We start from the raw sequence: 24,307 nt of genomic DNA on the forward strand, positions 1-24,307 counted from the left end.
GATAGGAGCTGACTCCTTCTCGAGTCAGTTTATTGTAGAACATTCCCACAGATCACTGGGGCCGCGTCCGTCTCAAGGCGCCGCCCCGCGGCCCATTATAGAGAGACTTTTGAATGATAGGGATCAGGACGTGGCACTGCGAGCTGCACGCAGCAAACAGACGCTGTCGTATGAAGGGAACAAATTCTCCATATACCCGGGCTTTACGCCCATGGTGCGAGAAGAGCTGAGAAAATTCCTGGATGTCAAAAAAAACTGAGGAAGGCACAAATAGACTATGCATTATTGTACCCAGCACGACTCAGAGTTACGCATCAAGGCAAACAGATTTTTTACAAAACCGCAACAAGTGGAAGAATTTCTCAAGCACGTAAAACGCACAAACCGGACGGATGGAGCTGAAGCTGCGGCACAGCAATCTCGATCATCGGGGCGGAAGAAGACGACGTGCAGTGAGGCCTGAGCTGTCTGCTAAGACATGATTATAATATGTGTTTGTTTCATTGGTTAGGTGATTGCACAGAAGTAAGACTTGAAATTCGTAATAGTAAGAGGAATGACATAATAGGGTCAATAAGACACTGTATCAGCACACTGGGCACCCCAGACTTCCATGGGGCCCGCACACACTGATTGCAGTGGGGCTCTCTGGGAGGAGGATTTTTGTGAAGCCACCTTGTAATGTCCCCTGATGGGTATACCCCATGTACTGTTTGTTGCGGGATTCGGAAGGGGCTCATGGCCAGGGACTGGTTGCGGGCTGAGTTGGGGATAGTGGGGGTGGGAGGGTAAATAATACTGGCAAGTTGGGTCTGCTTCAGTGGGAGAGGGGGGGTTAGGATGGCAAGGAGGAGAGAGATGGGTTAGGGAAGTTCTTTGGTTTGAATGTTGTTTAACAAGTCAAAAACAGATAGTGACTCTTGTGAGAGATGCGTTGTTTCACAGATGCGTTGTTTCACAGTAATCAAAAGCGTATTCCAAGTTTTTGCTATGATGGTTTGGGTGGTGCTAGGGACATATACTGTAGATTGCAATGACCAAGGCGAGACCACTAACAGTAAGACTAATGAAGATTCTGTAGCACTGAATATTCTCATGTGGAATGTTAGAGGTCTAGGTGACCCTCGAAAAAATTGGCATATATTGGCTTACTTAGACATACCTCGAGTACACATAGCACTGCTACAGGAAACACATTTTGCACAACAGAAATCTACTAATCTCGCCAGTAAATGGGCGGACCACAGGCTCTTCTCATCTTACTCGTCTTACGCGAGAGGTACGGCGATCCTGTTGAGGAAAGGAGTGCCATTTCATCTGGTGGACGCTGCAGGAGATCCCCACATTGCTTGATATGGGGAGACTCAGGACTGAATCAGTCACGCTGGCCTGTTGCTATGGCCCGAACACCGATGATCTGGACTATTTCATCTCGCTATGGGCCAAGATTTTTTAACTTGGTTCTACCCATATAATATGAGGAGGTGACTTTAATGTCACATTGAACCCCAGAATGGACAGATCACATCCTGCACCACATCACTAAACCAAAGCACATACGGTACTGAATGACACCATAGACACCCACCACCTAATTGATACCTGGAGACACCATCACCCCCATACACAAGAGGGTACACTCTATACGGCCCACACAGCATCAGGGGCGCGGCTCGACTACTGGCTGATCTCTAGGGGGCTGGTCCCTGCGAACTTGCATACGCGCCAGTTGGCCAGAACGTACTCGGACCATGCCCCAGTTTTGCTCGTGCTCTCCTCCCGGGATCTTACAATGCCGCAAAAAAGTTAGCGGCTAAATGCCTCTATCCTATTAGATACTGTTTTCCAGGAGGAGATGCGTGAAGAAATACAGGAGTTTTTTGCACGCAACAAGGGATCGGTGGAAAATGTTGAGGCAATCTGGGAGGCATTAAGTTGATGATACGTGGGTACTGCATATCGAAAGGTGCAGGGGCTCTTAAAGATATACTTAACTTCATACGGAAATTGGAGGCAGAGCTTAAAGCTCTAGAAAGGGAATTGGGGGCAGGTCCAAACGGTGATGCCCAAGCTAAGTTTCGCACAACGCTCACAGAATATATGGATATGGCACAAAGGGAGGTAAGATTTCAGGGCAGATACTGGGCAGCCAGAAGCTATGGGGAAGGTGAAAGACCGGGCAAAGCACTGGCGCAAATAAATTGAGGATCTCGCGGGGAAGGACTATAGAGACATGCCCAATATTTTAAATGCATTTGTGCGCCATTATCAGCGGCTATACACCATGAATAGGGAAGATGACCTGGATCTTGATACCTTTTTGGGGGACGTGGCATTGGGGTTGGTTTAGCGATGTACAAAGGACATTTCTATGAGCCCCTTTTGAATTGGACAAAGTCAGAGAAGCAATTATGGGCAGCAAAATGGAAAGGCCAGGGACTGATGGAATTCCGGTGGAATTTTACAAAACATATATAGACCTAATGGCCCCCATATTACGTGAGGTATATTAGGAATCGCTAGAGGTGGGTAGTCTCCTGGCCTCTATGAGGGAAGCCCTTATAATTTCATTGTTGAAGCCAGGCAAACCGCCACAACATTGTGACTCCTACAGGCCATTATCTCTCCTTAATTGTAAAGTGAAAATACTGGCGAAAATAATTGCCACCCGGCTGAGCCTGCTAATGGAAACGTTGATCCTTCCTGATCAGTCAGGATTTGTGCCAGGGAGAGACACCTCCCATAATCTGAGGACACTTTTTACCATATTGAATAATGTAATCCAGGAACTGCCTATGGCGGCCGTGTTTTTAGACGCCACTAAGGCCTTCGACTCTATTGAGTGGGACTATGCTTTTGGTGTTATGCTCAGGATGGGCTCCCCCCCTCTTTCTTTCGTGGATCCAGCTCCTATATCATCGGCCGGGAGCTAAGGCACTGATAAGTGGGCAGACCTCACCGCAGTTTCAAATCACTTGAGGCCCCCCTAAGGATGCCCGCTTTCCCCTTTGCTCTTCGCAATCGCAGTGGAGCCGCTAGCGGCAAAACTGCAAAAGCACCATAATAACAAAGCCCTGAAGTGTAATTTGCGTCAAATACTTATATCCTTATATGCCGATAATATCACGCTCTACATTCGAGACCTGCAGCAGAATCTAAACCCAGTGCTGAGGGAATTTATAGTGTTCAGGAAACTATCGGAAATCTAAATTAATTGTGGTAAATCAAGTATTTTCCCACTGACGACGGCCACGGTTCGCTTCCTACTTGACTATCCATTGGAATAGTGTGTTGAGGAGCTGAAATACTTGGGGATACGCGTCTCTAGGGACAGGGAGGAGCTTATGGGATTGAATTATGGTACGGCTATGACAAGAAAATAACGGACTGTATTACCAGATGGACTGCTTTGCCGCTCTCATTGGCGGGCAGGGCATCACTGATCAAAATGATAATACTCCCCCAATTGCTATACCTCTTTCTAAATATCCCATATTATCCCAGGGCCTTCTTCTTCAAGACACTGACATCTGAATTGACGAGACTTGTATGGGGTGGTAAGCAGCCACGGCTGAAGTGGAGTGTGTTGACCAGGCCCTACTCACAGGGAGGGTTCGGGAACCCAAACTTTGAATTGTACTATATAAGCACGCAAACCCATTATGCCTGGTTTTGGATAGAACAGCCGCGATGTATGCCGCAAGTTGTGGAGGAACACTGGTTAGCACATTCAGCACCTATTGATGGCGTGATATATGAAACTGTGAGGACTAGAGACAAGATGCCGAACACCCTTACATGCACGATTACAGCATGGCAATGCATAGGGCGAATGCTGGACGTTCCCATGACCTACTCACCATTACTGCCTCTTACTTACCACCCAAACATGCCGCTATTGCAGGAAGTCATCTTCCATAATTTAAAAAAACTTACACATATTTGCAATTCGGGGGACTTCTACCATGAGGGCCAATTTCGTTCCCTGGAACAAATGCTTCAAAACACACAATGGACCCAAATGGGTACTTTTTTGTATATCCGGCTTAGACAGGGGATACGAGCTTTGATGCCGGAGTTCCCTGCCGAACCACAATCCTTGACGCCACTACAGCTGATGCTACAATGTGGGACAGCTAGACGACTAGTGTCCTTAATGTAACGTACAGTACATGCACACAGCGTGGTCCAGGACACCGCCACCCGTATGAAGTGGGGGGGGAGCTGGGTCTAGACCTGACTGATGAACAGTGGGAATTCTGTTGCATGCAAACTGAGCAGGTATCAGCCAGTAGCCGGCTGCGTATAATTCATTACAAGTTCCTACACAGATTGTATTACACACCAGCCAGAATGCACAGATTTGGGTTGAGGGACTCGGACAGATGTGATAGGTGCCGAGCCGAAGGGGCAGACTTTCTCCACTTGGCGTGGGAGTGTCCGGGGGTGAATGAGTACTGGGTACAGGTCTTTCAAGCCTTAGTGGAAATGATACACATGCATGTTGGCCCAAACCCTTTAATGGCACTATTAAGCTATGTTAAACAAGTACAGGCAGAGCACCGCACGTTTGTAGCTATGGCATTGCTTATGGCTTAGAGGAGTGTGACATTTCGCTGGGGACGGGGGCGAGCGCCTAAGTTTAAGACTTGGATTGATGAATTGGTGACTTGCCAGGAAAGGCTCATGACATATGCAGAACTGCTGCTTGTAGCCTCTAGGCCCAAGGACATATGGGCCCCGCTGACATGCTATTTGATTGCACACCCACGTGAACCCACATAAATAGCCCTGACTATACCGCTGCAAAATCGAGAATGGAGGCTGCTGAACTGAGGGGTAGAGATACAAATGTCAGCCATGAAGAGTGAGGTTAAGAGTGTTATACTTAATGTAGGATGTAGGGAACCGCCGTCAATTGGCTACTTACAGTGCTGTGTGCTAGATGTGCTACTGAAATATGGGAAGAATGGCATATTGATGATATGTATAACTCGAGAGGAGCTGCTGGGCAACCATGTGGCGAAAATTATTGTAAGTATGCACAGTCTGTATTGCACCGACATGAAAGGGATTTACGTCTTTGTCCCAAGAAGCTAATCTCTGTAACACCGTACCAAAGTACATTGAATGTAAACTGTGATGATAATTGTGTGATTGATCTATGGCGATTTTGTGTGAGAACCGTGAGTAGACTGGTTCTAATTTGGGCCATAGGTCAGGATGCGCCTTAGCGTGCGCATACCGCCATGGTCCACGGTCCTGAGGAAAGCCTCGCCAATTGCATGCAGAGGCTGAAACATGTCAACCTATTGTTTTATAAATACTGATGTAACTGACCAATTTAATCAGTTATAATGTCCACTATGCACTAATTTTTACTCTAGTCACATTACCCTATTATTTAATTTTTTTTTAATGCGTAGTATAGGCTATTTTAACATCAATCACTGCACCAGCACCTGCACTCAACACTCACAAAATCCTGCTACGCTGTAATCAGGCGTTGTAGCACACCGGGGAGGCACTCAGCCTCTCTGGTGGGTTCCTATGATGAAGCATGTCACCAACTAGGTTGGTGAGTGAGGACCTGTGATGTTTGCCTCTTCCCCTTTAAAGCTTAATGTTCTCTTCTCACATTCTAGTTCTGAGAACTTTCTTGTCTAGAAGTTCTCTCCATGTCAGTTGCTGTTGGCTGTTCATGGGATGAGGTTTATTAAACCCACCTACTTCTTAATCCCTGGTTTCCTCGTTTTATTATATATTTTATACTAATTTTACACTGGCGACGATTGGACGCCTCAACCTGGACAACATAGCAAAGAAAAATACCTCGCTTTCTCCTCCAGCGGCAGAAAAACGAAAAGAGAAGCGTCGACTTCCCAGCGGCTGATCCTTCACACTAGTAACGCGGTGAGGAGAGCGGGAGGACTATTTGTGGCATAAAGTGTTCGAAGGTTTCTAGCGGAGCCAATATATTGAAAGGAAAAGCATTTATTTGGTTGATGCGCAAAATTAACGTTACTCGGCTTTGCTCGCGCTAGATCTGCCTCGCGCTGCTCTCAAAGCTGATCAGCGCGCATGTACGTCAGACGCTGACGTGAGGTGAACGTGCGCTGCGCTTCAATATCTTGGCAGCGTTGCGTTCCACTGCACAGTTTCATTTCTACAAGCACGCGGTGTTTCCCACGTCATAATGAATGCTTTGAAATACAGTATGCAAATAGTCTCTGCTGTAGAGTTTCTGCACGTCATAATAAGCATGTTGAATTACAGCATCTGAGGAAGAGGATATAAGGAACATTAACCAGAGGTCAATTCTAAAATTGGAATTAGCCTTTTATTGAAGTGTTCCACTTACTGAATTAACTCACCATATAGACAAAAGAATAAATAACACTCTACAGCATCTGATAAGCCATAAAGACTGGAAAATTTGGTTGGATATATATAAGAAAGTGAAAAGAGAGTCAGTTTAAAGTCAAATTTAAAAAAAAAAAAAAAAAAAAAAAATCTTAACAAAAAAAAAAAAAAAAAAAAACTCTTCGAATATTAGATTCTTTTGTTTTAGATGTGGCCAGGCTAATCATTTGGCTAATTCTCCTATTTGTCCTGCCCTGAAAACAACTTGTAATGTATGTAATAAAAGGGGTCACTATGCTAAATTTTGCAGGTCGAAGCCACAAAGCAATGATAATCCTAGGAGAAGATGGTCACAGCCTCATGTAAGATCAATTTGTTTTGAGGTGGATGATGGTGAGTCAGATCATCCTTCATTTATGGTCAAAGTAGAGAATAACATGATAAATTTGAAATTCGATTCGTGCTCTAAAATAACTATAATAAATGAGGAGATGTTTAATAATTTATTTGCAGGGAAAGTAAAAATGTTTAAATGTGATATTATTCCCTTAGGTTATAGTGAAAAACCAATTTCTATGTTGGGTTACTTTTTGGCTGAAATTGAACTAGGATCTCATATAATTGTAGGAAAAGTGTATATTTCAAAAAGAGGGGATGCATTATTGGGTTGGTTACATCAACGACAGTTGGGTGTCACACTTGATCCCAATGCTTCTCCTCAAGTTCAAGTTCAAGAAATATCTGATTCTCCCTGTACCACAAGTAATGAAAATGTATCTATTGCTTTAGCAAAAAAAAATTCCAAATGTGTTTAGAAATGAGCTAGGATGCTTACGTGGGTATAAACATTTGATTAAATTGAAAGAGAATGCTATCCCTGTTGTGGCTAAAGTCAGGAGAATTCCCCTCTCAGAACAGGCTAAAGTACAAGATGAATTGAATAAGCTTATCAATAGCAACATCATTGTCCCAGTTGAAGCTACAGAATGGCTTGCTCCTGTTGTCATAGCGAAGAAATCCACAGGTGATATTCGTCTTTGCATTGATTTGAGGTCATTAAATAAGGAGGTGGTAGTTGATAGGTTCCCACTTCCTAATATCGATGAAATGATTTGCACCTTAGAAGGAGCGAGATATTTTACTACCCTTGATCTCGCTTCTGCCTACCACCAGGTAGAGTTAGATGATACATGTCAGGACTTAACTGCCTTCATTACACCGATGGGTACATTTAAGTTCAAAAGAATGCCGTTTGGCCTGGTTTCTGCGGCCTCAGTTTTTCAGAGGATCATGTCAAGAATTTTGAGAGGACTAATTGGTGTAAAGTGCTACCAAGATGATCTGTTAATATATGGTGGCAGTGCTGATGAACATGATACTCGAGTTTCTATGGTCTTGAAAAGGTTAGAAGGTGCTGGCATGACATTAAAAAGGGAGAAATGCAAATTTGGTGTACAGGAGGTTAATTATCTGGGACATCGTATCACATGTAATGGTGTTTTCCCAAAGATGGAATTAGTGGAAACCATTGATAAAGTGAAGGAACCCATTTGCAAAGAGGAGCTTCTTTCTTTTTTGGGTATGGTAGAATTTTATGGAAAATTCATTTTTAATTTTGCAGAGAAAACACACAACTTAAGAAAATTGACAGCAAAAAATTCTGTTTTTAATTGGTCACCTGATTGCAAATCAGAGTTTTTAAACTTAAAGAAAGAATTGAACAAGGCACCGTCACTTCATGCTTTTGTCCCTGGTCTGTCTACCATGTTGTTCACTGACGCAAGTGACAAAGGACTTGGAGCAGTGTTGGTACAAAAGAAAAATGGGAAAGATTCTTTGATATGTTGTTCTTCGCGTTGTCTCAGGGGATCAGAGTTGAATTACTCTGTAATAGAAAAGGAGTCTTTAGCAATTTTTTGGGCATTAAGAAAGTTGAGGAATTTGATCTGGGGGACAAAAATCTGTGTTTTATCTGACCATAAACCGTTAAAGGAGGTTTTTTCAAAAAAGGGTTTGGACGCAATCTCTTCTAGGATAAGAAGATGGATTGTTTCCTTACAAGAATTCGATTTTGAAGTCGAATATATTCCTGGAGTTGCGAATAAATCAGCAGATTGCTTATCTAGGTTGGTTGGCCATGAGAATTCAGAGCAAGATGAAGTGTGTGATTCAGAAGATATTGTAAATGTGTGTGAGGTGACTGACGGTGCCATTATCGAGTCTGAATGGAGATCTGAGTTGGAAAAGGATGAAGATATTTCAAAAGTTATTCTTTCTTTGAAGAATAATGCTCGTTTAGACAAACCTTGGTTGTTGGTTGCTGATGAGTTATCGGTGAGTGATGGTCTGTTAACTCGGGGAACTAAGCTGGTTCCTCCTCATTCTCTAAGGAATAAATTGCTGTCACATGCTCATTGTGGTCATTTGGGCATAGTCAAGACTAAAGAGTTTCTTCGCATGCAATTCTGGTGGCCTGGCATGGATTTAGAAATAGAGAGATTAGTCCGTGAGTGTCCAGAATGCTGCTCTAGTGACAAAATTTTAAAGACAAGACAAATGCCAATGGTGAAGAGGGCGTTACCTGCTCATCCATGGGATGAGGTAGCAATTGACATTCTTGGTCCCCTCTCTGGGGTGTCTGATACTCCCTGTCTTATTGTCTTAATTGACTTATACTCAAGATGGATTGAAGTCTCTGCAGTCAGGGACATCACGTCTAATTCTGTCATCAAATTTTTGGAGTCTATATTTAATAAGGAAAGTTTTCCTAACAGTCTGTTATCTGACAATGGTCCTCAATTTTGTTCTTCCATATTTACTGACTATCTAAAAAAATGTGGTATTAACCATAAAAGATGTTCTCTTTACCATCCTGAAACAAATGGTGCTGTAGAGAGAGTCAATAGGACTCTGAAGGAGTCTATACAGCTTGCTCGCTCCTCTGGGCTAGATTGGAAGTCTACTTTACAAGACAGGATTAATGTTTATCGTTTTGCTCCCCACTCTACAACTGGCAGGTCTCCATTTGAACTGTTCAAAGGAAGGGTTCCCAACACGTTGTTGTGTCCTGGGTGGATGTGTCTTAACAAGGGTCTTGTTGATAATGATGTTAGCGATTGGAGAACTAAGGAAATTCTCAAACAAGATGCTAGAAAAATTAACTTTGATCTCAGGAAACGTGTATCTCCATGTGAGGTCAAGGTGGGGGATTTAGTAAAAATAAAGACCCCAGTAGGACGTAAACCTTGGTCCAAGTACACTGATGTTAGGTCTGTTGTCAAGATCTTTAAAAATGCTGTTAAAACTGATGATGGTAGAATCTGGAATAAGAGTCGTATTGTTGTTGTTAATGCTGAACTTTCTCCCTTTGATGACTACCAGTGTTGTGGTACTCGTTTATGCACTAACTTTCCTTCTCACAGGTCTACGTTTCCTTCCAGGAGAAGTCTAAGAGCACGGAAAGCACCATCTTATTTGAAAGATTATATTTAAGGTTGAGTTTTATTTGAGAAGTTTCTTCCTGTTATTTCTCTGATGTTTTAATGTTCTTTCTGCATAAGGAGGACATCTGATGTATTAATTTTCCTTTCTGTATAAGAGGGAGATGTGTGATGTTTGCCTCTTCCCCTTTAAAGCTTAATGTTCTCTTCTCACATTCTAGTTCTGAGAACTTTCTTGTCTAGAAGTTCTCTCCATGTCAGTTGCTGTTGGCTGTTCATGGGATGAGGTTTATTAAACCCACCTACTTCTTAATCCCTGGTTTCCTCGTTTTATTATATATTTTATACTAATTTTACAGGACCCTTTTAAAAATATGAGTGATTCCTCTTCCTAGCCTTTTTTCATCTCGGCTTCACTCTTTTGTTGTTTATTCTGATTACCCCTGGGGAATAAGAGTGGAGTAACAATTCCCTCTCTCTCTCTTTGTTTGGAGATGTTTCTGAATTACCCTGACTAGAGTGATGGTCCATACTTGGACAGGGTGCATACCTCTGCCAACTAGAGACCCCATCTCTAACACATAAACAATAGTAACCTCTTAAAATTAATATATCAACTAAAAACAATAAAATAATTCAAACCAAATATATATATATATATATATATATATATATATATATATATATATATATATATATATATATATATATATATATATATATATATATTGTAGACCTTTATTAGCGTTCATCATCAGTAGTACAGCTCAGCTTACTGCCTACAACCACTGCCGGGCAGGCATAGCATAACAGGCGATGTCTGAAACCATGTGGGTAGGAGGATGGGGAGTACACAGCAAGCCGCCTACAACCCATCCGGGCTGGCCACGTCAGGAGGACCCTGGAAGGATGAAGTCAGAAATAGCAACGCGAGTAAAGGTCCCAATTTTAAAACATTAAACAAGTCAACTAAGGCATACAGATATCACCAGTTCCATCTCTGAAGTAGCTTGTCACATATGAAGGAATAAATAAAACACAATATCTACTGTAGGTGGGAAGACATGGCCGCAAAATAAGAGGAGTCTATGACCTACACCGTATCGTAATGTACACTAGACAGGCGTGGCATGGCTTGAGTGGGGAAACCACATCAGGATACGGAAGTTGGAATAGCTGGGGTGTCTACAGTGTCGCCCGGGGCGTGCTCCAATAAATAAGATTGCAGTGGGATCCATATTTCTCTCGGACGTGACGAGGGAGGCTGAAGTTCTGTATATATATGGAGCTGCTCCTGGCAGTATGTGAGATCACAGAGCCAGTCCTTAAATTTAGGCGCCCTCCCCCTTCCCCATTTGCAGGCTATTTTCCTTTTGGCAAGCAGGAGTGCTATGGAGGTGTATCTCCGCATTTTTGCGGCAAAAGGCTCCGTATATCCTAACAGGGCAGTGAAGGGGTCTGGGGGGGCGTGCAGGCCAGTCATGAGGTCCAGGGCAGCAAATACTTCCGCCCAATAGCGTTGTATAGGCCAGGTGTGTGATATCGGCTCCAACCCATCCGCAGCGATCGCAGTGATCATTCTCGCATAGTTTCAACCTAAACATCCGCACAGGTGTATAGTATAATCGATGTATATATTTGTAATGCAATATGCGAAATCTACTGCTAGCAGAACTTTCCCCAGTTTGTGTACAGCAATATGCCCACTGTTCCTCAGTAATGGGATGTCCCAGATCCACCTCCCATCTGCCCTGGGCCGCAGGTGGTTCATATTCTCTAGTGGACTGCACGGATCTGTATAAGATCGAAAGTACATGCGAGGGGGCCTCCTGTTGCAATAAAGCGTGCAGCGGGGGCATCACAGGAGGCTCCATGGGGAAAGTGGGTGTGACGGCTTTGATGTCCTGATGGAGTCTTATATAATAAAAGCGCTCTAAGGGTGTGGGGACGATATGCTTGAAGAATTCGTCGCTTGTACTAAACTTCCCGGCACTGTATAGGTTTCCCCAGGTGTGTAAGGAGAGCTTGCGAAGGAGCTGGTGACAGCCACCCTCCTGCGTGACCGGGAGACCCTGTCGTCCAGAAAGGGGCAAAAGGGGAGAGTACAACAATGTGCACTGGGTCAGCCTGGCCAGGTCATGCCACGCGCTGACAGTGCATTGTACTGTAGTAGATGCGGCGTGTCTGGGGACCGCCAGTGTGCTGATGTAGGCTGTGCTTGGAATGGGGTGCATATAACCGTCTTCGACCGCTAGGTGAGGCATAAAGGGAGGGAGTTTCATCCAGTATGCAGCATAGTGTGCTTGTGCGCAATGGAAATATAGTTCGATATCTGGTACTGAGAAGCCGCCCGCAGAAAAGGGGCGTGTGAGTACTTCCCATTTGAGCCTAGCGTGTTTTCCTCCTCAGACCAGTCGAAGGAGTTGGGTCCTAAGTGCAGAAAAAAATGGCGACTAGGGGTGTAGGGGATGTTTACAAAGAGATATAAGAGTTTGGGTAGGATCACCATCTTGATTAATGCTGCTCTCCCCGCCATGGAAATGGGCATTGCTATCCATCTTGTGACTTTGTCGGTGATAGAGTCCAGTGCTCGTCCATAATTAGAGGTCATAAGAACATCGCGGGCTCTGGACACAACAACACCTAGGTAGGTAAGAGTGTCATCGCACCATTTGAGGGGAAATTCCGGGGTAAATCTCGAGGTAGAATCAGTGAGAGGGTATATCTGGGATTTGGACCAGTTGATACTGACCCCAGAGAGTTGCCCAAAAAGAATAAATAAACGCAGAATAGGATTCAAGCTGATATCAGGATGCTGCAAGTAGAGAGTGATATTGTCTGCGTACAAAGATATTAGAATCTGCCGTTCAGGGTAGACAATGGCGTGTTCGCGATAGTGCTGCCTAATTTTTGGAGCAAGGGGTTCAATGACCAAGGCAAACAAAAGAGGGGTAAGGGGGCAACCTTGCCTGGTGCCCCTTCGCCAGGGGAAAAGAAGAGGAGCGCAGGCCATTCACCATCACAGTGGCCTGAAGTCCAGTATAAAGTAAATTATTCCATGCCAGAAACGGGGGGGGGGGAAACCCATACACACCAAAACATAGGAAAGATAGTCCCACACCAGGGAGTCGAATGCCTTGGTGGCATCGAGGAAAATGGCAGCCGCATCCTCCTCGGGGTCGAGGTCCCGGAGCAGGGCGAACAATGTACGCAGATTATTAGCCGTGCTTCTGGTCGGGATGAATCAAGATTGGTCAGGAAGAACAAGTACAGGCATCAAGGGACCTATTCGATTAGCAATCAGTTTGGCAAATATTTTTGCATCCACGTTAATGAGGGAGAGTTGTCTATACGAATCCAGCTGAGTGGGTGATTTACCCGGTTTCGGCAGAGAAATAATAAGCGCCTCTCGCATTGTGCGTGGTAAAATTCCATTCTCGCGGGCCTCCTCAAGCACGTGCCGAAACACCGGGATGAGAAGGTGTTTATATAATTTCTAAAATTCAGCCGGGAGGCCGTCTGGCCCCGGAGACTTGCCACACTGTAGCTGCATAATAGCGATAAGATCTCATCGTCTTCATGATGAGCTAGCAAGAAGGCCCTCTGGCCATCGCCCAACCATGCTATTGTGGTATCGTCAAAAAATGACGTGACGTCTGCTGGAGCGTTCCGTGAAGTGGAGTACAACCGCTTATAAAAGCGTTGAAAAGCTAATAATATGTCCAATGAATTCCTATGCAACAGGCCATCCTCATCTTCTATTTCCAGCACAGCATTGTGATGTCGGGGAGTGCGGATAGCAGAGGCCAGTGCTTTCCCTGGCCGTTCACCCTCACCGTATTGTCGAGCTTTATGGTGCTTCCCCCTGAATTTGCATTCCCGCTACGCAGTCTCCTGGTAGTCATTGAGCAGAGTCCGTATGTGAGCCTGCAACCCAGGGGAGGGCGCATTCTGGAGATCTGTCTCAGCCTGTCTGATTTGTACCTCCAGATTGTGTAGCGTATTTTGTATATCTTTCAATACCCCTCCGCTTTTTGCCAAGCAAATGCCGCGTATGGTAACTTTAAAAGCCTCCCATAGGGTGGAGTAGAGAGACACGGATCCATTGTTACGGAGAAAGAAATCCAAGATCTCCTGTTACAGTTCATCTTTGAACACAGGGTCTAGAAGAGACTGCGTGTTGAGGCGTAAGGGGGCTCCTCATGCGGCGGGGAGAGGGTCAGCAGTACAGGGGAATGATCAGAGTATGTGCGTGGTAAATAAGAGGTGTGTGTGGTCCAAGTCGCCATTTCCCTGTCGACCAGCCAATAGTCGGTGCGCGACCATGAGGCATGAACGGATGAATAGCAGGACCCCAGCCGTGTCGTCGGGTGGTGCATTCTCCAGAGATCTTGTAAGCCGTGGTCATCTACTATATCCCTAATAGTGCGCTGTGCTGCTGTGTAGTGGTGCGGCTGCGGGTGCGACCTGTCCAAGTTAGGATGAATCGTGACGTAAAAGTCCCCTCCCCATATCAAGTGTGTAGAATCTACATCTAGTATCTTACCCCATAATACTATAAAAAAACTCCGGGTCGTCCGAGTTGGGACCATAACATGATACCATGGTGATCGAGCGCGCTGCCAGCCTCCCCCACATTATAGTATACCTTCCCTGTGGGTCCGCATATGATCCTATAGGAGTGTAAGGAAAGGAGCTTCGTACCAACACAGAGGTACCACGTGCATAGGATGAGTAGCAGGAGAAGCCCCTGCAGCCAGCCCATCGTGCAGCGAAAGTGGGAGGTGTGCCAGGGTGCAAGTGTGTTTCCTGTAGCATGGCACAATGTATATTAAGACGATCCAAGTATGCAAGAATGTGGCGGTGTTTCCGGGGGTCCCCCAAGCCACGTACATTCCATGAAAGGAAATTATATGTAAGTACCCGAGTGCGGGCTTCTGTCATGTCAACAGTAAAGTAATGCGAAGCAGACCATGGTGTAAGCCACGCCGTAGTGAAGCAACTGAAGATGGAGTGGTGTTATGCCTGAGCAAAATTATACATAATAAAACAACATTCCCTACCTCCCTCCCCCTCCCACAACAGCCGTCCCAACTGGCCGTGCAGCATCCCTCCCCATCCCTACATCCCCGTAAAAGACAGTCCCAACAGGGGACAAAAAAGACCAATGCAAACACGTTGCTCATAATCATGTGTGAGGGTTCTCCTGGGTGGTGGCATCTAGTGGGCAACCGGGTCTACCTCGCTTGTGCGAGGATGTCCGGGCACAAAATATTGGGACCAAGAAACATTGGGGTTGGGCCAGAGCAAGGACCCCAGCATAACCTTTCCGACTGAGGGCGACCAAGGCCGCGGGAAAATTGCAGGCATGAAGGGCCAGTTTAGGGGCGCAGCAGCTTGGACCCAAGGCAAGACATATATACATAAAGCACAGGGACAGGTCGCGCATGCGTGCAAAGTCAATATCGTCCCAGACAGGGGGTCATGCACTCCCCCAAGGGGAGGAGTACAGCCCCACATGTTCATATCCCAAACTCCGGTATCTTGCTCAAGGCCAGTTGAATGCAAACATAGGAAGCCAATATAGTGGTCCGGAGAGGCTACTCACTCAATGTCCGAAGCTCCGCACTCCGCTGCATCCTGTCTAGCGGGCGAGCATTGATTCCCGGGTGATCGGGGGAGGGTCTTGAGGAAGTCCTGTGCATGTTGCGGGTTAGTAAAAAAATTTTGTTTACCTTGGGCAGTGACTTTAAGTTTGGCTGGGTACAGCATGGTGTATGGGACGCCCAACTGCTGGAGCTTCTTTTTTATTTGGAGAAACTTGCGCCGCTGCTCCTGAACGGCTACGGTGAAATCTGGATAGATGGATATTTCCGATCCCTCATGTGACAGTCGACCCTTCTCCCGAGAAAGGCGGAGGGCAGTGTCCCTGTTGCGATAGTTCAGCAACTTTGCTATGATGGGTCGAGGGGGAGTGCCGGGGGGAGGTCGGCTTGCGAGCAACCGATGCGCTCTCTCAATTACGAAGACCGCCGAAAATGCCTCCCTCCCAAAGAGCGTGATAAGCAGCCTCTCCACATAATCCTCCATGCGCCCGGTGGCAATGGATTCTGCTATTCCCAAAATTCGAAGGTTATTTCTTGGCGAGCGCGATTCCAATTCTTCAATTTTTGCAGCAATCACCTTCAGCAGTCGATCCATCTCTTTTGTGCGAGTGTTTGATGCATTGGATGAGGCTTCCATGTCGGAAATGCGCCGATCCACCTCCACCAACCGCTCGTCGTGTTTTTCCACCCTGTGCGTCAGGCCATCCATCCATTTTTGATTCTATTGAGGTCAAACTGGGTGGTCATATCCCATAGCACAGTGTTTGCCGATATGACTCTTGCTGGGTCACCCCCACCGGTGTCCAAACCCCCTATACTTTGGCACGGGGTTTACTAAATCACCCGTGTTTCAGATGGTAACGCCTCTCCGAGAGTAAGACGAGCAACAGCAGACTCTAATAGCGCTACCAGTGTATAGTGCCCCCTCTGTCAACAGTGTAATATTGCTGCTGGGCGTCCGAATGGCACAGAGCGGTAAAACAGCAGATGTCACTGCGCCTGATAATGCCCAGAGTGGCTGGTCATCAGAGACCGCAGCGTCCGGCGGCAGGTATATGACCCGGAAGCGCCACAGCCAAGGCAGCCAACGTGTAGCACCTCAATCCTCCCTCCAGGGTATTGCTCCAGTCTCTCAGCCCCCACCGCCAGCCTGCACTCTTCAAGCACAACTGGGTCCAGGTGCGCAAACAATCAGGCCCGCCTTGGGCCACTTCCAGGCCAGCCCAGCACCTCAGCCTCGATTTCGGAGCGTTCTCGGCCCCCACACCGCTCCCCTCACATGTCAAGCCCCCGCAGCGCCAGGGGGCATCGGCCCGACAGCCAGCAGCAGGGGATCGCAGCTCGCGGCCAGGCGGGGCCCAGCGGCTCTCAGCAGACCGGCGCCCGCCCCGACTCTCACCGTTTCACCGGGTGTAGTCCCCGCCGGGGCCCAAAGGGCTTCACTAGGCTGCCGCGGCCTCCGTGCAGCCGCTCCTCCTTCCCTCGCGTCCCCCGCTGCAGTCAGGTCCGCAGCAGCCAGGCACGCAGGTGAATCCTCGGACAGTGGCGCGGGGCAAAACAGGCAGGCGGGGCCTCCGTTCCGGCCCGCAGCACCCGGGGGGCCGCCCGACAGCAGCGCCCCTCAGTCCATCAGCGCCGTCACAATTGTTGACAGAAACCTGCACAGGAGTGGTGTCTATCGGCAAGCGTTGTACGCAGGGGAAAGATGTAGTGTCCGGTCTGGACAGCTCCGCAGGGGTCTGCAGAGTCCACAAGGCACCCTCCGTATTTTAGCTTGTCCAGTTGGCCAGGATTCTGAAAGGATTTTCGCCCGAACTGCAGGAGCCTCACCTACGTGCAGCCATCTTACACAGTTATGCACAACATGCACCAGTGTTTGTACAAACTCAAAAGAAGTTGCTGAAAATGATATAAAAAGATTGATATTATTTAAAACTGTTTTCTTACCTCAAAAAACGGTATTCTTCTCAACAATATTTTTACATCACGATATTAATGTGCTACAATATCTGTTTTCCAATGTTTATGTTTTCAGATATTTTAAACTGAATATTTTGTCTAAACACCTCACAGTACAATATTTAGTACATATCCAAATTTTGTCAATTGGCTATCAGGCAAAATATTACAGATGAAAACATTGTGATTTAGTTCTATTTTTTTCTTCTGAATATTTTTTTAATTCTAACAATCGGTTTCTTTGTGAAAACCATGAGTAACCTCCCGCATTTCCCCCCTTGCTGAATTCCGAATGTCTTCTTTGTTTTTGAAATATAGAACTGTTTTTTTTTTGTTTAAGAATTTTTTATTGAATTTTCAGTAAAAAGAAACGAGAAACAAAGGCAAAAGCATTCATAAATATATAAACATATTACAAATTATAAGTAAGCAAGTAATATATATTAATGCAATAAATGTACAACAATAGGAAGAAAAAGAAAAAGAATAGAAAGAGAGAAAGAAAGAAAGTTCTAAAATGTAATATAATAAAAGAGAGGAAAAGAGAGCTAGTGCAAGGGAGCATGTGTAGAGAGATATATTGTAAAAGGTAGCCAGAGTAGATCAGATTTTATTTTTTGAGCGAGAAAGGTAGAGGAGACATTTGCAATTCTATGTTCATCACATATAAAATTCCACCAAGTTAATGAAGATATTTTGGAGTTATCTTTCCAAGATGATAAAATAACTTTGAAAGGTAATGCAATAAAAAGGTCAAATAGCAACGAGATAGAAGAGTCATCAACCTCAGGTGAGGAAGAACCTAGAAAATCATTTTATAATGATAATGTAAGATTACATTGAACGATTGTTATGCAGATAGCCCAAACAGATTTTCAAAGTGTTAATACAATTGAACAATCATAAGTTGATGTCTCAATGTGCCGGTATCATTAGAACAAGACCAGCATAATGGAGAAGAGGATGGGGAAACTTGGAAATACAAACAGGTGTGATAACAGCTCTATTGTAAATAAAGTACAAATATTGGGTTATACGTGCAGCAGCAGAAACTTTAACTTAGACCATAATTTGTCCCAAGTCGAGATAGAAGAGGAAACAGACAAGTCAGTTTCCTACACAATTTCAATATGGGATTTAGGACTCTCAATAACATGGACGGCAATAGCTTATATAAAAGAGCGGCTTTAGGTCTGTGTGTTTGAAATAAACTATATAATGGAGTGAGTGGGGTGAGAGATGGTGTATCAATTGGAAGGTCAAAAGAGGCTAATTGTGATTGTAAGGCAGGTGAAATTATGGTATATTCATTAATGCAAGAGCTAGGGAAATTGTACTTGCAAGTCAAGAAAAGGAATAACAGAGTTTTGGTGAATTAATTGGTGTATGAAAATAATTCCCTTCTCCGTCCACTACTTGTGATAGAATGATTTAACTTTATATTCGAGTGATTTATTGTACCAGATCGAACAGGATAAAAAACATTGAAAATGAGTTAGACCAGTGGAAAATGTATTGTATAGTAAATTCTGGGAGCATTTTAAAATAGTGTTAGTGGATATGAAAGTACATTTGGACATATATAGTACGTTCTGAAAGGAAAAATCCTTTAATAATGAGCATTCAAAAACAATCCATCTGGGAATAGGGATATCAGCAAAATCATAGGATAAAGCAAAGGATTGTTTAATCAAAAAGGCCGAGTGATAAGCTTTAAAGTTTGGAAAACGTACGCCACCTTCAGATTTAGGACGAGTGAGTTTTGTTAGAGCAATACGTGGGTGTTTCTAATTCCATAACATTTTTTGTACAAATGGAGTTAATTTGAGAAAATATGAGATGGGGATCCAAATAGGTAACATAGATATTGTATAGAGGACATGAGGTACAATCATTGTTTTTGATAGTATCTAACCTACCCCACCAAGAAAGATAGAGGGGAGTCCAAGTGAGAAGGAGTGATTGAATTTTAGTAATTAATGCATTGAACGTATATCTAATTGTGGTAGACAAAGAAGCTGAAAACCAAATACCAAGGTATTTAGTTTTTGTGGGGCACCATGCAAAATAAGTATCATTAAACATACATTGGTAACATGAGGGGTTCAGAGGTAAAACTTCTGTCTTGGAGAGGTGTAATTTATAACCAGGAATACTGGAGTATAACCAAACCTCATGCAGGAATGGAGAGAGGGAGGTAAGGGGATTTGACATATAAATTAATATATCATCTGCATATGCTGATATTTTGGTTTCTATGGAATTATAAGTAAAGCCAGAAATATGTGTATTAACACTGATGCGTTCAAGGAAGGGTTCAAGGCATAAAACAAATAATAGGGGAGAAAGTGTACAGCCCTGGCGTGTTCCTCTAGATAAAGAAAAAAATCTGGAAAAGTGATTATTTATAAAAAATACTTGCCCATGGACAAGAATATAATAGTTTAATATATGAAATAAATGTAGGTCCAAAGCCAATCCATTGAAGAGTTCTGAACATAAATCGCAAATTGATATGGTCAAAAGCCTTTTCGGCATCCAAGGACAGCGCTGCAAGAGGGGATTTTAATTTTTTTCCATAGGAAATAATATGTGCAACATTCGAGCATTATCCGATGCTAACCTGCCCTTCACAAAACCAACTTGGTCAGTCTTGACTAATAATGGAATAATATTTTCAAGACGAGATGCAAGAATCTTGGCCAATATTTTACAATCATAATTTATTAAAGATTTAGGGCGGAAATATTTACAAAGGGAATGGTCTTTGTCCGGTTTAGGAATGAGAATAATTAAGGCATCCATAAAAGAAACAGATATTTTAGCATCATCAACAAAGGAATTAAAAAGTGTCAGAAGTTTGGGGACAAAAATGGAGGTAAAGGTAGAATAAAATTCAACGGAAAGACCATCGGGTCCTGGTGCTTTAAATTTCTTTAAGGATTTAATAGCATTAGTTATCTCTTGGGCAGTGATCTCTTTTTCTAATGAGTTGAATTCATAGGGCAAAGAAGGGGGGGAGGAAGGCCCATAAAAAAGTATCCAAATTTTGATTCGAGGGACTCGTATCATCAGAATAAAGTGATTGATAATATTCATGAAAAACATTAGCAATATCTTCATCCGACGACACTAGATTTTTAGTAGATTCGTTTAAGAAGGGCCCAATGTTTTTACGTTCAGATTTAATTTTAAAATAGTTGGTTAACCACTTACCGGCTTTATTTTGACCACTGTGATATTTTGATTTAATTTTAAGAAGAGTATTACATGCTTCGACTGTAGCAATTTTGTTAAGTTCAGATTTGGCCTTAATCAATTCATGAAGAGTCGAGGACGATTTGGAAGTAAAATAGTTATGTTCTAATAATTTAAGCTGTGTAATTGATCAGTATATTTTTTCCGGGTAGTTTTCTTTTTCCTTGAAACATTTGAACTAGTAAAGGCACGGAAGGAGGCCTTAAAGGCATCCCAATTATTGGAAACAGAGGTGTTTAATGGATATTTAACTTAAAAAATTCATTAATAAAAGTAGAGGCTTCTTTGATGAAAATAGTATCAGAAAATAAAAATGTATTAAGTTTGCAGCGGCTGAATTGTGGGGATCTAAGTGAAAGGTCCAAAACAGTATGTACTGGTGCATGGTCAGAAATAAAAATAGATCCAATTTTCGATGACTGAATGGGACGAAGTAGGGATTTACTAACCAAAATATAATCAATCCTAGTACGTGTTTCATGAACATTGGGAAAAAAGTATACTTAAGTGAGCCAGGGTTACAAGTTTTCCAAACATCATATAATGAACGAGAGGTAATAGCCGATTGAAATGCTTTGTGGGATTTATCAGGATTAAATGTACACTTAGATAGTCTACCAGAAAATGGGTCAATCCATTGGTTAAAATCACCAGCAATAATAATATTAGGGCAATCCATGGAGGATAGTAAAATCTTAATGTCATTCCAAAATTTAGGATCTGGTTTGACAGGACCATAAATATTCAGCAAGACTAGAATTTTGTTTTGTATAACAACCTTTGCCATTACCCAACATCCATTATCATCATTTTCTGTAGACAAAATTTGTACAGATAGCGACTTATGAAACAATATAGCAACACCCCCTTTTTTTACTAGAGGCAGAAGAGTAAACAACTTGACCCACCCATAGTCTTTTCCACGTAAGCGATTCTGCTTCATTACAATGTGTTTCTTGAAGAAAAGAAAACCTGAGAATTTAGTTTGGATAAATGAGATAATACCTTTTGTCTTTTGATGGGATGTCCAAGACCATGAACGTTCCACGTAGCAAACTTACACATGATGGAAGGATGGGGGGTAATGCACATGAAAAGTTGATACACATCAGGGATACAGCTAGAAAGGAAAAACACCACATAGGAAATGAATAGATGAAATATACTACAGAAAAACAAACACTACTAATGGACACATGCAACGAGTTAAGCATCACCGAGTGAAAATAACAGAAGAAGAGAAACCAGGAAAAGGACAAAAAAGAAAAAAGAAATAGAGAAAAGAGAAGATAGATCAAGGAAAGAAGTCCAGATCTATGAGGAAGTGAGAACAACAGATGCATCAGGTGTAGCTGCACCAATGAGAGATGAAACGACAGAGAGAAAGATAAAAGTAATAGAATTACGAACAGCCATAATTAATATGATATGTAAACAAAACAACAAGAACATCAAGGACGGAAGGAAGAGCCAGTTGTAGAATTTGTAGAGATCTTCTGGAGAAACTACCTCAATTTAAGAGGGTCATCGAATGAACATGAGGAGCCATTGTGAGTAATTTTACACAGGCAAGGGTGAAGAATACCATATTGAATATTCAATTGTCTCATTTGAGGACAAAGAGCCAAGAACTCTTTTCTTCTAGCATCAGAGGCATTAGATAAGTCTTGTGATATGAAGATCTTATGACCAGACCATATGAGATGACGCTTTGCTTTGGCTGCAGGGAGGACATGCATTAAGTCAGTGAATTCCAGGAACAACATAATTATTCCTCTAGGTTTGGAAGCATGAGGTTGCATTCGACCAAGTCTATGGGCACGTTGGATATTTAATGAAGGTTCTGGCGGAAGGTCCAAAAGCTCTGACAAGAATTTCTTTAGAAAAAGAAGCATATCCGGACCTTCAAGATTTTCTAGCACACCATAAAGTTGTAGGCTGTTTCGTCATTATGTAAGTCACTGATGCGTCGCTCCATATGTAACACCTTGGCTTCCATACTAATCCATCTATCCTTTATTTGTTGACATTTTTTGTTAGTCGTGGTCATAAAAGATTTAAGTCCCCTCACTTCGTCCAAAATAATATCAAGAACAGGGTTTTGAGAGGATAGAATAGACGAAGGGGGTCATTTTTAGCCCTCTTGGGTTTGGTACCTGAAGACGAGGCTCTGACCGAAATTGGAGCTTCATTGGCCATCTTGAAATGATAATGTAGGCAAGAAGTGATTTTTAATAACAATTTCAATCTGATCAGAAGCCTAATATATACACATCAATAATGAATAAGGCTCCAGCGAAAAATATATCAAATGAATTACGTCACCCTCCTGTCAGCACTCTGGTATTCGCTATTAAATAATATAGCAAAAGCGATGTGGCAAGTATTAACTCACATGCCAGTTTTCATGAGGCTAAGGGGTGTGACCAAATGCATAAATAAATAAATAAATAAATAAATAATTTGAAGACTGGCCCAAAATCGTATTAAAATGACATAAGCTCCATAAAAGCAGTGGCTTCTGAGGAAATGTCCATCCATTCATTAAGCTGGAGAATGAGACATACAGGAAATAGTAATGCCAGCAAAAAAATAGTCAATTGTTTGTCTAAAAAACGCTGACATTTGCATTGTGTGGCCAGAAGTGACAGCGCTCACAATGACAGGCAATCACTAAGGGAGGATAAAAAAATAAAACACACGTTGCCACGCGTTTATAATCTAAACGCCGGTTACCTGGAACTGTGTGAGACGAGTGGCCGATATGTAATGGCGGCCGCCGCTCACATTGCGATGAGGAAGAAACACAATTTGCCGCCGCTGGGTCGCTGTAGAAAATTAGAGGTGTCGGAGCGCTTCAATCACCTCTCCGGTCCCACATGTTCAGGAATCCGTCATTATGGTTCCCGCCGAGTTTAAAAAACGGGCTGAAATCTTGAAACGAAGCTCTGCGGTTGCACGGAGCTCAGAGGAATGCCGCCATCTTCCACGGCGCGACACCACGTCCCCCCAATGTAGAACTGTTTAACCATTGTTTTCACACCTTCATCCTGCAATAAGTTACAGACTTCAAAAATAGAAAGTATTGCTTGCCACTTAGAAAACTGCAAAAAATATGGTGAAATAGTTGTTTACAGCTCTGCCTGTTTCTGAAATTGTGAAGATGGCAATATTAGCACAACAAACCTTTTGTTGATGCCATTTTTAGAGAAACACACACACACTTTCCTTCACTGCACTTTTTTCCATTTTTCTAAATAAAAAAACACAAACACAACTATTTCTACATATACTGGTAGATGCATCAAGCATTTTTGCGAGCGGTGCGAATCGCAAAATTCGTCCGTTTGCGCCCACAAAAATGGCATTTGAGATGCATCAGGGGTTCATGCACTCGCAATTAAAGAATTCGCAAATAATTGCAAGTTCTCAAATTCCGATTGCATTTAAGGAATCGCAATTTGCGATTCCTTAAATTCAATGCATGAACCATTCCAAGATTGCGAATTCGCAATCCGGGGCCGCTATTTACCGCGAAGTCTAACTACGTGGTTAATAGCAAAAACTTAGAAAAATGCACTTTAGTGCATTTTTCTAAGTTGTATGTTACACACACACATGTCCTTGGGACATGTGTGTGCGCAACACCAGTGAACATTACCATTTCAGGGGTGCAACAGG

Source organism: Lissotriton helveticus, chromosome 3_2 (genome assembly GCF_964261635.1).
Source record: "Lissotriton helveticus chromosome 3_2, aLisHel1.1, whole genome shotgun sequence".
In the NCBI taxonomy this organism is placed as follows: domain Eukaryota; kingdom Metazoa; phylum Chordata; class Amphibia; order Caudata; family Salamandridae; genus Lissotriton; species Lissotriton helveticus.